General features: G+C 41.5%; 1 protein-coding gene across 8 annotated transcripts in view; it reads right to left on the bottom strand.

The window, feature by feature from the left end:
- Positions 1-12645, bottom strand: part of Ambra1 (autophagy and beclin 1 regulator 1) — a 208886-nt gene extending 196241 nt beyond the window's left edge. For 6 of the 8 annotated variants that reach the window (XM_028878938.2, XM_028878941.2, XM_028878942.2 and 3 more), the window contains exons 1-2: positions 12391-12645; positions 10909-10996 (exon numbers count right to left, since the gene is read on the bottom strand). The gene's annotated coding sequence lies outside the window, so the exon portion shown is untranslated. The remainder of the gene's footprint in view (positions 1-10908; positions 10997-12390) is intronic. The other 2 variants (XM_028878940.2, XM_028878944.2) reach the window with 1 other exon arrangement.
- Between the last annotated feature and the right edge of the window lie 1725 nt (positions 12646-14370).

The raw sequence follows: 14370 nt of genomic DNA, 5'->3' as shown, positions 1-14370 counted from the left end.
AATTCCCAGCAACCACATGGTAGCTCACAACCTACCCAATACCTTCTTCTGCCATCTGTGGGTACCAGGCACACATGCAGTACACAGACATACACACAGGCAAGATACCCATACATATAAAATAAAAATATTTTTTTAAAAAAGAATCATTTTGTGGGGTTGGGGATTTAGCTCAGTGTTAGAGCGCTTGCCTAGCAAGCGCAAGGCCCTGGGTTCAGTCTTCAGCTGGGGGGGGGGGGAATCATTTTGTATTTTAAGACAAGGTCTCCTTTTGTTGCCTAGGTTGGTCTCCAACTTGTAGCAATCCTACCTCCATCTCCTGAGTCCTAGACTACAGGCATACCCAACCATGCCTGGCTTGGGAAGAAGTGTTTTGTTTTTGTTTTTAGACAGGGCTTGCTATATAGCCCTAGTATGGCTGGTATTTGCTATAGCACAGGCCAGCATTAAATTCATGGTAATCCTCCTGCCTTAGTCTCCCAAGTACTGGGATTATAAGCATGCATAATTACATTCAGCAAGAATCTTTAACAAAAAAACATGACTAATACATTTCCATAAGACTCCTAGGCATATACCTAAATAACTAAGAATATATCATGCACATTCACAGCAGCAATATTTACACAAAAATAAATAAAGTAAAAAAGTTCAACTGCTCATAAAGGGGTAAATGGATCAATCATGATACGTATACAATGGAATATTATTACTCAGCCATTAAAAAGAATAAAGTACTGATATGGTACTCCTGTAGCTAAATAAGCCTCCAAAACATTATGCTAAGTCAAAGAAGCCAAATATAGAGGTTACATATTACATGAAATATCCAGAATAATCCAGAATGATAGTGCACACCCATAACCTCAGCACTTGGGAGGTAGAGGCAAGATAATCAGAAATTCCAAGTCATCCTCAGCTATGTATTGAGTTTGAAACCAGCCTAGGCTACGTGAAACTCTATCTCAAAAAGAATTAAAAGAAGGAGGAGGAAGAGAAGAGGGCCAGTGGTGGTCACACCTTTAATCCCAGCAGTCAGGAGGCAGAGGCAGATGAATCTCTATGAGTTCAAAGCCAGCCTGGTCTACAGAGCTCATTCTAAGACAGTCAAGGCTACAAAGAGAAACCCTGTCTTGAAAATCAAAAAAAAAAAAAAATCCTAATGGTGTGTACCTAGTGTACCCCTAATCTCAGAATTTAGAGGCTGAGGCCGGGCGGTGGTGGCGCACGCCTTTAATCCCAGCACTCAGGAGGCAGAGCCAGGCGGATCTCTGTGAGTTCGAGGCCAGCCTGGGCTACCAAGTGAGTCCCAGGAAAGGTGCAAAGCTACACAGAGAAACCCTGTCTCGAAAAACAAAAAAAAAAAAAAAAAAAAAAAAAAAAGAGGCTGAGCAAAAGGATTAGAGCAAATCTGAGGGCAGACTTAGCTACATACCAAGACCTTGTCTCAAAGAAAAAAAAGGAAGAAGGAACGAAGGAAGGAGAAAAGAAGTCAGTAAGTAAAATAGAGTATTAGGAGAACTGGAAGCCCAGACCAATGGCAAAGCCTGCAGTCATAGCACTCAGGAGGCAGGGCAATCTCAGGAGATACAGTGAAACTCTCAAAAGAGAGACAAAGACAGAGAGTAAAGAGAAACAAAGAAGGGAAAGAAACAAAAGCAGTAGGGAAAAAAATAAAGATAAGAACAAACTTAAAGGTTCAAGACATATTGGGCAGGAAGATGAAAAAAGAAAGGTCAAAGACAGCAAAGGTTTAAAGTACATAGAACAGAAAAACCGTTCCCCTCCGAGGCCAATGTTTAAAGCTCATGAGAATCATTTCTCCAACCATGACAGAAGACCCTCCTACCCTAGCCCCCTTCTCTTTTACAACCTTCTAGCAAGCTACCAAAAACAAAGAACAAACAAATGAGAGCAGCACTGCTTTTTGTGGGGAGACTGGCTACAATCACAACGTGAAGGCCATCTCCCCAATTCCTTTAACCCCCTTCCATCTGGCTCCTGACCCTGAGCCCTCCTCCATTGTTCTTACTATACTCTTCAATGAGCTGTGCTGCTAAACCCAACAAAATACAGCTGATGCATCTTTCTTGAAATACGCTGTTCTCTGCTTCTACAGTAACAGCTCTTAGGTTTCCTTAGATCCCTTAGGACTCAGTCCTGAGCTCCCTCACCCTACTCTATTCTTTTCTCTAGGTGAGCTCATCCATTTCCTGGGTTATAAATATCCTCTACATACCAATTCCATGCATATTGACCTCCAGCACCCCTTTCTGCATCAGCCCAAAGACTGCTCACTCAAAGTCTCCATGTGTGCTTCTTCACCAGCATCTCATGTTCGGGGTGACCAAACCAAAGCCATCCAAAACTTCTCTTCCTCCTGTTTCCATGTGAAAAGTGGCACCTTCATCTACCCAGATGCTCACAGTAGAAACCTGGGCTCATACTTGACACCTCCCTCCTCCCACACATCCATTAGGTCTTGTTTGTCCTGATTTTAAAATGCGTACTGAATCTGTCTATTTACTGCCTGCAGCCCAATCTAAACTATCATTAGCTTTTGCCTTTGCTACTAAATTACTTCCCAACTATGCTCCCCCCATTTCTTTCTTTCCAACCACTCCTCACATGGAAGCCAGCATGTTTTAAAAGCATATATTAGGTCATGACATTCATTTCAAAAGCAGGTCATGGTAGTATATACTTGTGGTCTGAAGCCAAAGCCAAAAAAACCACTTGAATGAGTCTAGGAGTTTGGGCAAGCTCGACAACATGCTGCAAGACCCCACGTCAAAAAAAAAAAAAAAGCCGCGTGGTTGAGGTAGAGCCAGGCGGACCTCTGTGAGTTCGAGGCCAGCCTGGTCTCCAAATCGAGTTCCAAAAAAAAAAGCTACACAGAGAAACCCTGTCTCAAAAAACCAAAACAAACAAACAAACAAAAAAACCCACAACCAATTCTGGGCCTGGTGATACATGCCTCCTGTGCCAGCACTTGGAAGGCAGAAGCAGGCCTGGTCTATATAATGAGTTCCAGGACAGCCAGGGCTACACAGAAAGACCCTGTCTTGGGGAGGTGGAGGAAGTAGGGAGAATAATCCTATAACCTAGAGGGGAAAGAGCAAGAAATGATGGCACCAAGCTGCTCAAATCCTCAATGCTAACTAGCTGGATAACTAGAGGAAACTGCTTCAAGTCTCTGTGCCACCAATCACCACATCTATAAAATGGTGAGAGTGAGAGTACCTACAGCTTGCCTCTAATCCTAGCACTCAGGAGGCTGAGGCAGGAGGATCATAAGACCAGCCTAGACTGCACAGCATGACCATATCTCAAACAAAAGTAGAACATCTACATCATAAAAGTATAAGGCAAAAGAATGAATCAATGACACAGAACCTTTCCTGTGCCATTGGGCAGTGTTCAATATACAGTGGTTCTAAGACCAATATTTATTAAATGAACTCCAGTCTGAAAAGGCAAGGGCTGAAACTGAGTTACAATTAAGAAATAATTCTAGGAGTGGGAGATGGAGCTTGGTGGTAGAATATTGTCTAACATGTGCAAGGCCCTGGGTTCAATGCCCAGTAATGGGGGGAGTGGAGTTCTGAAAAGAGTATTTCATACCGAAGAAACAAGGAAACAAACAAAAGCCACAGTTTATCAATCCAGTATGATGGTATCCTCACCACTTACACAGGTGGACATTCAGTATGTTTACTAAGTCAATTAAAAAATACACTCTGTCTCGAAAAACCAAAAAAAAAAAAATACACTCTATCACCAGGCGGTGGTGGCGCACACCTTTAATCCTAGAACTCAGGAGGCAGAGGCAGGCAGATCTCTGTGAGGCCAGCCTGGTCGACAGAGTGAGATCCAAGACAGGCACCAAAAACTACACAGAGAAAGCCTGTCTCAGGAAAAAAAAAAAAAAAATGCACTCTATCATAACCATTAGGGTTTTTCTTTTTAATGACAGAGTGAGATTATTCAACAGACTTAAGAAAACATGAAGCTAAAATTGACTGAAACAACCAACAATTTATAACAGCATAAAGAGATAAAAGTAATAGGAAACTAACTCTATTTAAATAGGATTCTTAGTCCTTATCATTATGTAACAAATACATTCATTATTCCAGTTTATCTGAGTTGGTTTAGTAGCTCTGATTCTCCCCTAATATTTTTCATTCATTTAATCACCTTCTTCTAAATTCTTCAGCTTGAATTAGTTCAAATGGCAAAATTCATATGCTTACTTAGATGTTTTTTCTACCTGTTTTACAAAGGAACGTTCTATTTCTAAAATAGCCCTGGCCTGTTTTGCTACAACATCTCACAAAAATGTGTTACCTATTATATTTGGAACCCTGTTTCTAATACTGTTGCTTTCTAGACTCCCCTCACCCAGTAAAGACTCGTCCTTAGGTTAACTGAAGGGTGCTGGGGAAAGGAAGCAACAGACCCAAAGTTGTACCTCCCTGTTCCTTGTTAAAATTTCCCCAAAGCTCCAACACTTCAAACTAAGAATCACTATTATTTCCTCCTCCTGCTGCTGCTCCTCCTCTTCTTCTTACAGGGTCTCACTATGTAGCCCTGGGGGTCGGGAAAGTCAATATATATACTACACTGGCCTGGAACTCACAGAGATCTGCCTGCCTCTGCCTTCCAAGTGCTTGGATTAAATTCTTGTGCCACCATGTCTGGCCTATTTTCTTTTGAAGAACACATATAATCTTCAATTGATTGTACTAATAATGATGATAACCACTGGCACAAAACAAGCTATTTGAAGTACTCTACACAATAATTTAATTTTCACAACTGTATATTTTAACAGAGGAAAGAAACTGGAAAGTTAAGCAACTTGCCTTAAAATCTAGTAAGAGTAATGATTCTGTCATTTATAATCGAGCTACCTAGTTACAGGGCAGTAACAGCATGATACTAAGAGAGTTTGGGCTGGACATGGTGGTACAAGCCAACACTCAAGAGGCTGAGGCTGGAGGATCACAAGTTCAAGGTTTTTCTGGGCTACACAAGAGACCATGACTCAGGGAAGGAGAAAAAATAAAAGGCTTAGAAAAGATACTTGTTCTGTTAGAACAGAATCTCATGTAGCCTAAGCTGGCCTGGAACTTGCTTATGTATCTAAGAATGACCTTGAATTCCTGATCCTCTTGCCTTCACCATCTAAGTGCTGGTATCATAGTCATGTACCACTACACCTGGCATTGGCAAGAGATTTTCCCTGGTCAGATAGATCGAAATTCTCCAGTTGGTTCTCAAATCAGGCATGCATGTGCCCTACAGCCAGGGAGAACACACACTTTATCCAGCAGAGCAGAATAAACAAAAATCACAAAAAGTAAATTTTCCTCAGTGAGTTTTAAAAAGAGAAACACAATTTCAATAAACAACAGTAAATAAAATAATCTTTGCAAAATGTTTCTAATTTTTTGGCAGAAAGAACCCAAACAAGATACTGGGCATTATTTTAGAAAGATTCACAAAGGGCCTAAATTCTCCTCTCAATATCAGAAGTCTACTACATTTATTCCCTAACCTAAGGGTACATGCTTCAACTTATTCTCTGGTACAAATGCACATAAAGGCAAATATTCTGCACTCAAATTCACCAAATTCAACCTCTAAAGAATATGTAATTGGTAAAAACTAATAAATGAGAATTAAATTCAAGTTACAAGTAAAAAAGTTAAAGTCATAATCAAGAATACCAATGTCAAAACTAATGTCACCATACATTAGTATCAGACAAACAGTACATGCACCAATCTTAAGTGAAAATTTCTAGAGTAGCCAGACAGAGGCCTGTAATCCCAACACTTAAGAGGCTGAGGAAGGAGGATCATGAGCTGGAGTTCAACTTGGACAACACAGTAAGACCTATCTCAGAAAAAAAGGGGGTGGGACAGATTTTCAATGTGATGGCAGGAAAAGAACTTATGGAATCACGATGTCATGGCTGCAGCCTTTCAGGGAGATTATGGATGCCATGAAAGGAACACATTGCCTATCTCACTCCTTCATCTCTTTATGTCTGTTTTCCTCTGCACTGTTTCAGCCTAAATTCCAATCCTTACCAGATTCCTAGCCAACTCTACTCTGCACTGGAATAAACATATCGTTCATCTAATGTATCTAATGAGCTTTCAAAAAATAGTTCCAGAAAACAGGCAAATCTGAAAGGTAAGTGGTGAAACATAGTCACAACCAAAAAACAGCTTGATGGAGCTCAGCTGACAGTTCTTGCTTACCAAGCACAAAGCCCTGATTTGATCTCCAGCACTACACAGACCAGGTGTGTTAGCTCATGCTTGTAATCCCAATACTTGGAAGGTAGAAATAACAGAATCAGGAATTCAAGGACATTAAGAACTACAAAATACATGTCTCAAAATGCAAAAACAAAAGTTTATCTAGAGAAGTATCTTATCAATTATAAGAGAAGAAGAGACAGAACAAGTCAGAAGTAGTTAACATTTACCTACAAACACAAAAACCAAGACTCCCTGCAAGGAAGGGGAGGTCTGCACCATTCAAACCATTCACTAGCAGTTCCAAACACATATGCCTGCCTACATGCACAATGGGAAGGCAAGAACTCCAAGACTGAACCACCAATGCTCTACATGCACAGTGGAAAGTTCATCCTGGGCTGGCCTGTGGTCGCTCACCTCTATCCTCCATGACTGCCAAAAGTCTGCCTTGAAAGTAGAAAGACTACTAACCTTAATGGCATCTAAGATTGCTGCTCCATGATAGCACAGAAGTAACAAAGGAACAATTTTTTAATTATTTTTATTTTTTAATGAAAGACAAGTTTATGACTGTAGGGCTTATTATTAGTATTATTATCATCACATGTATTTATTGGCAGAAGGGGAAAGGAACCACAAATGACACATGACATGTGCATGTAACAGCATACATGTGACAGTCAAAGGACAACTTGCAAAAGCAGGTTCTCCCCTTCTACCCTGTGGGTCCTGGAATGGAACTCAGGTCATCAGGTTTGGTGGGAAGTACCTTTACCCTTACTATCTTACCAGGCCTTTTTATTATTATTAATTTTGTCTGTCTGTCTGTTTTTCGAGACAGGGTTTCTCTTTCTCTGACTATCCTCAGAGATCCGCCTGCCTCTGCCTCCCCAGTGCTAGGATTAAAGGTGTGTGCCACCACCGCCCGGCTTATTATTTTCTTTTAAAGCAATTTCACACACACATATAATTTTACTAAACAGAAATATTACAATACAGTCAACTATTGCACTCTGGTATAGCCTAAAGCCTTGGTTCCGGCAAAGTGTTTCAAATCTTTACTAAAACTGTCTGGGTCCAGGGCTGGAGAGATGGCTCAGCAGTTAAGAGCACTTGTTGCTCGTGGCAAAGGACCCAAGTCTAGTTCCCAGCATATACAGGTAACTCATATCCATCCTTAACTCTACTTCCAGAGGATCTCAACAGCTTTTTCTGAACTCCTATTTCACCACTGACATGGCACTGACATACGGACAGGCAAAACACTCATACACACAAAATCAATAAATTGTGTAAAAAAAGGAAAGTTAAGACTGAATCCCATAAAACCTTACTATAACCAGATCTACCAGAACATTTAGATAGCCATGGGGTTACCAACATACATGACCATGTCTGGCTTTTTGTTTGTTTTGGGTTTTTTTGTTTTCTGTTTTTTGTTTTTGTTTTTGAGACAGGGTTTCTCTGTGTAGCCCTGGCTGTCCTGGAATTCACTCTGTAGACCAGGCTAGCCTGGAACTCAGACATCCACCTGCCTCTGCCTCCCCAGTGCTGGGATTAAAGGCATGCACTTGCCTCTGCCACCATCTGGCTCTGTCTGGCTTTTTACACAAGAATGCTAAGGAAAGTCTGTTGGTGGTAGCACACACCTGTAATCCCAGTACTCTGGAGGCAGAGGCAGGCAGATCTCAAAGAGTTCAAGACAAGGCTGGTCTACAAAGTGAGTTCCAGGACAGCCAGAGCTGCTGTTACACAGAGAAACCCTGTCAAAAAAAAAAAAAAAAAAAAAAAAAAAAAAAAAGAATGCTAAGGATTCAAACTCTCAGTTCCTTGCTTACCCTATGAACCATCTCCCGGCCACTAATCTTCTTTTGTTTGTTTGTTTGTTTTTCGAGACAGGGTTTCTCTGTATAGCTTTGTGCCTTTTCCTGGAACTCACTCTGTAGCCCAGGCTGGCCTTGAACTCACAGAGATCCTCCTGGCTCTGCCTCCCGAGTGCTGAAGCATGCCCAGCCACTAATCTTAATTTCTCAAAAGAAAAAAATATAGTTCTGGTCTGTGTTTGCAAAGGTTGTGTCTGTGTGTGTGTGTGTGTGTGTGTGTGTGTGTGTGTGTGTGTGAACTTAACACAAGCTACAGCTATCTGGGAAGAAGAACTTTGAGAAAATGCCTCCATCAGACCGGTCTGTAGGAAAGCCTGTAGGGCTTTTTCTTTATTAATGATTAAAGTGAGACGGCTCAACCCACTGTGGGCAGAACCATCTTGGGATGTATAAAAAAGCAAACTGGGCAAGTCATGAGAAAAGCCAGTAAGGAGCATTCTTTCAAGGCTTCAGCTTCAGTGTCTGCCTCCAGGTTCCTGCCTTGAGTTCCTGCCTTGACTTACTTCAATGATGGACTATGATGAGGAAGTATAAGGTAAAATAATCCCTTTCCTCCCCAAACTGCATTTGGTCATAGTGTTTTATCACAGCAGAAGAAACCTAAGACATGGTCTCTCTGGTCTGATTAGCAGAAGGAAGATGACAAGGGAACATCACTGAATGTCATCATAAAAAGACACACATTGTGCCACTGTGGCTTTAAGGCCTTCAGCCATCAGAAGTCAATCTGTTGCAAATGTAGCTACCTTTTGCCAGGCACAAGTGTGATTAGAGTGCCAACCAAGCATAAGAGATGAAACACTCTCAGGACTAGGTGAATGAGGTACCTAGAAATTGTCTATTGCAGATTTAGACAAGGACTCCATGAAGGAATAATATCTAAACCCAAGAAGGAGGCGGCATCCAACTCCAAACATGTATGCCTTTCTACATGCACAATGGGAAAATAAGAATTCCTCCACTCATCCTAAACTAGCTCAATCACAAAAAAGAAAAGGAAAAAATTTCAAAAAGCTCTAATTAACCTGTGAGTGAGAGGCTAAAAAAAGAAAAATATAAGTTACAATCCCAAAAATGCACAAAACAACAACAAAAAACTGTAAGTTACCCAAAGCTAGGGCATACTTCTGGACAAGCAGAGATCATGACAAGAAACTGAAAGCACTAAGCTTATGAGGAACTGGAGAAAGAAATAAGGATGATGGCGACTAAAGGCACTTCAGTTTGTTTTAATTTTATGTTGGTTTTGTTTTGTTTTTGGTATGCTAAACCACGGGACAAAAATATATCTTATTCCAAAATAACTCTATCAAGGCTGAGGCCTAGCATTAAAAAAAAAAAAAAAAAAAAAAAACACTTGATATATTGATATGTTAACACTTTTTTTTTCTAATTTCTTTAAAGTGAGATAGATGAGGAGATAAATTATTGAGTTAAGCTGTCCCATTCATGATGATACTGAATGAAGTCCATAAAAATTTGGATTCAGCATTAATATACCAAAAGAATGAAAATCTTATTTTCCTCATATACACTGAAAATACATTACAAACTACACAGTATAAAAACAAGCTTTTGCTCTTTTAGTAAAAAATGAGCAGCTTATTTCAGTAACTGTGGTCCAGACTACAGTCCAGAAAACATTCAAAGGCTTTCATATTTTGTGTTTTGTTTCGTTGTTGTTTTTCTTTGTTTCTTGAGACAGCCTTAGGATGTAACTCAGGCTGACCTAGAACTCAGTATGTAGACCAGACCACACTAGAACTCACAATCCTCCTGCCTCAGTCTCTGAAGTGTTGGAATTTACAGTATGTACAGCCATACCTGTTTGAAGCCTCCATCTCTTAATTATCCCCAAGAACCATCTTACCAAAATATAGAATAATTCAGTCATAATGTGAACATTTCTGAAATGTCAGAAGACAGCCCAATTTGACGTAGGTTGATCCCAAGATTTAACTTCAAGTAGTGGCTCACACTGGTAATCTACTTGAGAGGATCAAGAAACTCGAGGTCAACCTCAGCTACACAGTAAATTGGAGGCTGGCCTGGGATACAAGAGACCCTATCTCAAAAAAAACAAAGTAGCAATAAACAAAGAAAGCACACAATAATTAATCAAGTAAAACTTGTAGAAAAAAAGCAGAGGAGCTTAGGAGTCTCAATTCCTGAGACCTCACCCACCATCAAGTTCTTTATCTGCCAATTATTTCTTAGAGAAACAGAAATGTTTCCAACCTTTTTCTTCATGACACACACACACAGAGCAATCTCCATTTCTTATCTTGCATTCATTTGGAGTCACTAAGACACCACTTACAACTATAAATTCCACGCAGGACCTATCAAGTCCAGTGGACAATGTTACTTCTGCCTCTACATTCTTTGCGTTGGAATACATTTTTCTATCATAAAAGTTTGTTTCAAAGAATATATAATCTTAACCTAATTACCCAATCTAGAGTCTACACACAAGATAGTCTAGTGGTTCTTCACTAATCCCTTATAAAAAGCATAAGATCCTGGTAACTAAGAAGTTGTTCATGATCAAAGGGACCAGCGAAATGGCTCAGAAGATAAAAGGGGATTGCTGTCAAGCCAGACAACCTGAATTCACTTGGGAATCATGTGGTGGAAGGACAGAACTGACTCCTGGAAATTGTCCTCTGACATCTACATGCATGGCATGGCATGCGCATGTGCAGACGGACAGACAGACACACAATAAAAGTAAATAAATAAATAACCTTCATTTAAATCTTGCTGATCTCAGGGCTAGGGGTGTAGCTCCATGGCAGAGCACATGCATGAGGCCTTGGGTTCAAATTCCCAGCACTACAAAAGAAGGAAAAGAATAATAAATCTCACTGACCTTACACACACATTTAAAAAAACTTAAACAATAAAAGTCTATTATCATCCCTCTAAAATTTATAAAAAGCATCCTAAAATTTTGTAGAAACAGACTTTCACAATTGTACTCCCACGAGGTCATTCTCCTTCGAATTCTACGCACTGTGGAAACTTAGCTAACCTAGAATGATCTCCAAGCCTTTCTTTTTTTTTCAACAAAGAATGACAGATTAGGATCATGACGCTTGATCCAATGAAAATGAAATTAACAAACACACTTGGACCTTAATGTTTCCAAGTTGAGAAAGAAAAGAGAAACAATGAAATTCACAAAAGTTTCATCTTCAATTTAATTATGTTTGAATAATTTCTACACACAGACTTGAACTCTTGAATATAAAGTGACTAAACCCTAACCAAATATGAAAAGCCAAAACAAAAACTGTTTCAAAAGAGACTCTTTAGATTCCCTTTGGATATCTCCTAGAAAAGACCTTGACAAGATAGGAACCTGAATTCAAAGTCTTAACCATCTTCCATCAGGCACTAAGACTTAACACCTTAGGAGGAAGAGTTCTAAAGAGGGCCGAAGATGGATCGGTATCAATCAGAAGGAAAATGGGGGCAAACAAAATTATCTTTGCTACTTCTGCTAAAATGAAAACAAACTTTGAAAAACAAATCCAGAAAAAAAAAATAATAACTTGTTTCCTTAACTTCTGAAGCCTCCAGTGACAAAATATATGTTTCTAAAAAAGAGGAGTTCCAAGCGATCAAATGAGAAATCACTGTGTGTAAAAAGTGACTAGTTAAAATGGGAGAAAGAAAAGTAAAGTAAACCGTTAAAGACAAAAAGAAACTTAGAATGCATTTAATGCTCTGTCGGGATTATAAAGAAAAGTCACGTCCCACACCTCTGCCTCAGTTTCCCTACCCCAAAAAGGCTGGAACGTGACATTTCATTCCAACAAGCCAGAGGGCCTCGATTCACAAGCTTCCAGCGACTCAAAAGGAGGCTGGACTCAGTGGGGGTGCCCAGAGCCACCGAGGCATGACATCCGGGCCCTGAGTGGGGGAAAAGGAGAGAGGGAGAGGGTCCACGAGAGCCAGGCTCCCACGATCCAGGGGTGACGACAGCCGTCCAGGACCCCACATCCCCTCTCTACACAACCCGGCCGGCAGCCTCAGCATCTCTCCCTCCTTCCGGCTTCTTACTGAGTTCCGGGCCGCCCTCCGGCCGCGCCCCCGGGCGCAACCCCCTTCACGCCGAGCGGCCCAGCGGCCCGCGCGCTCGCCCACCGGCCGGCGCCAAGGTCTCCTCCTGCCCGAAGCGGAAGGATGCCGGGCCGGGCCTCCCAGGCTCCTCCCGGGCCTACCTGAGAGACGGCTGAGGGCTCGGCCCGAAGGCCAGCGGGCGCAACGAGCCACGGACGGGAGACGGGCAGAGGCCGAAGGAAGCGAGGGACCCGCACGACCGACCGGCGGGAGAAAGCGGCCAAGAGCGCGGGGCCTCCGGAATAACTCAGTTCAGGAACGGGCACCGCCGCCGCCGCTCTGGAGACATCAACCAAGAAGACGCCGCAAAAGATCACAGAACACACGAACGCCCAGACATCAAAGGAAGAGCGCCCCAGCAATCGTTCAAGGAACTGCAGCCGAGTGCCGAAACATTGCTCAGCTCCTGCTGCAAGTCCGGATGCTGTCCTAGGCATAAATAAACAACTCCAGATCATAAATTATAGCGTAGAGTAAACTATGTTCCTGCCATTTTCTGTTGGTGGCTGAGTGTTTAAGTAATTTAGAGAACTAAAGTTTGGAGACTGGTGCACGCCTGTAGTCCCAGCATTTTAGGAAGAGGAGGCATGAGAATTCGGAGTACAAAGTCATCCTCAGAGTGAGCGCCAGGGCAACCAAAACTATTTAAGACCTTGTCTTACGGTCTTAAGTGAAAAAAGAGTTAGTCTTTTGTGAGCTTATTGATTGAAGATCAAATCATAGCAGAATAAAACTCATCTTAATAGTTCAACGACTGCTTTACACTTACAGACTTCTCACACAAGTTATGCCAGTTGAACAAATAATTTCACCTCTTTTGACTCTTGGTTTCTGCTCAGAGCTGTAAGGTGCATGAAATAAGTGAGAGGCAAATGAAGAAAACAGTGAACAATCTCTATGAATGCTCCAGTGTTACAAGCAAATCCAAGAAAAGATGGGAAACCTTAAGGTGGGAGGGGAAAGTTCCCGTATTGTTATTAAATTCTCTCTCTCTCTCTCTCTCTCTCTCTCTCTCTCTCTCTCTCTCTCTCTCTCTCTCTCTCTCTCTCTCTCCTTTGGTTTTTTGAGACAGGGTTTCTCTGTGTAACCTTGGCTGTCAAAGAACTAGCTCTGTAGACCAGGTTGACCTCAAACTCACAGAGATCCTCCTGCCTCTGCCCCTCGCAAATGCTGGGATTAAAGGCCTACGCCGCCGCCGCCGCCACCACCACCACCACCACCAGGCTTATTCTATTCTTTCTTAAAGTGCACATACGTCTGTTTTATTTTCTTACAAAGATCTAAAACCACAGACCACAAATGTGCTTTTAGCTAACTAGTTAGTTAGTTAACTAACTGGTTTTTAGAGACAGGATTTCATGTAGCCCACTCTGGTCTTAAATTCTGTGTAGCCTAATATGACTTTGAATTTTTGATACTCTTGCCTCCATGTTCCAAGTACTGCAAGTTACAGGGATGCATCACCTAGCGGGGAGGTGGTGTGCCTGAGGATTGAGAGAGGGCTCTCTACTTGGAAGCCTGGCTGGCATAGAACTTATTATGAAACCCAAGCTGGCCTCAAGCTCAAGCCAACTCTTTTGTCTCAGCTTCCTGAGTGCTGTGATTATAAGCAACCATGCCTGGCTTGCTTGTTGTTGTTATTTTTCAGACAGAATCTCACTATGTAGCCCATATTACTATCAACTCATTATCTTCCTCCCTCTGCCTCCCACTTCTTGAAATTACAGGCATGTGCCACCATATCTGACTAGTAGCTGTTTCTAACTATTGTACTGAACAAACTCTACACTGTAGAAACTATATGTTTCTAAATATTTTTCTTTTTCTTTCTTTTTTTTGTTGTTGTTTTGGTTTGGTTTTTGTTTTTGTTTTTGTTTTTTTGAGACAGGGTTTCTCTGTGTAGCTTTGCGCCTTTCCTGGAACTCTGTAGCCCAGGCTCGCCTCGAACTCACAGAGATCCGCCTGCCTCTGCCTCCCAAGTGCTGGGTTTAAAGGTGTGTGCCACCACCGCCCGGCTTAAATATTTTTCATGTGATAGGTATTTGCTACTCTTGAGAAAAGACAGTTATAACATTATTATT

The sequence above is a fragment of the Peromyscus leucopus genome, chromosome 4, assembly GCF_004664715.2.
Source record: "Peromyscus leucopus breed LL Stock chromosome 4, UCI_PerLeu_2.1, whole genome shotgun sequence".
NCBI classification, from domain to species: domain Eukaryota; kingdom Metazoa; phylum Chordata; class Mammalia; order Rodentia; family Cricetidae; genus Peromyscus; species Peromyscus leucopus.
Note: the sequence above shows the minus strand (reverse complement) of the source record. Positions and strands in the feature narration are given on the sequence as shown.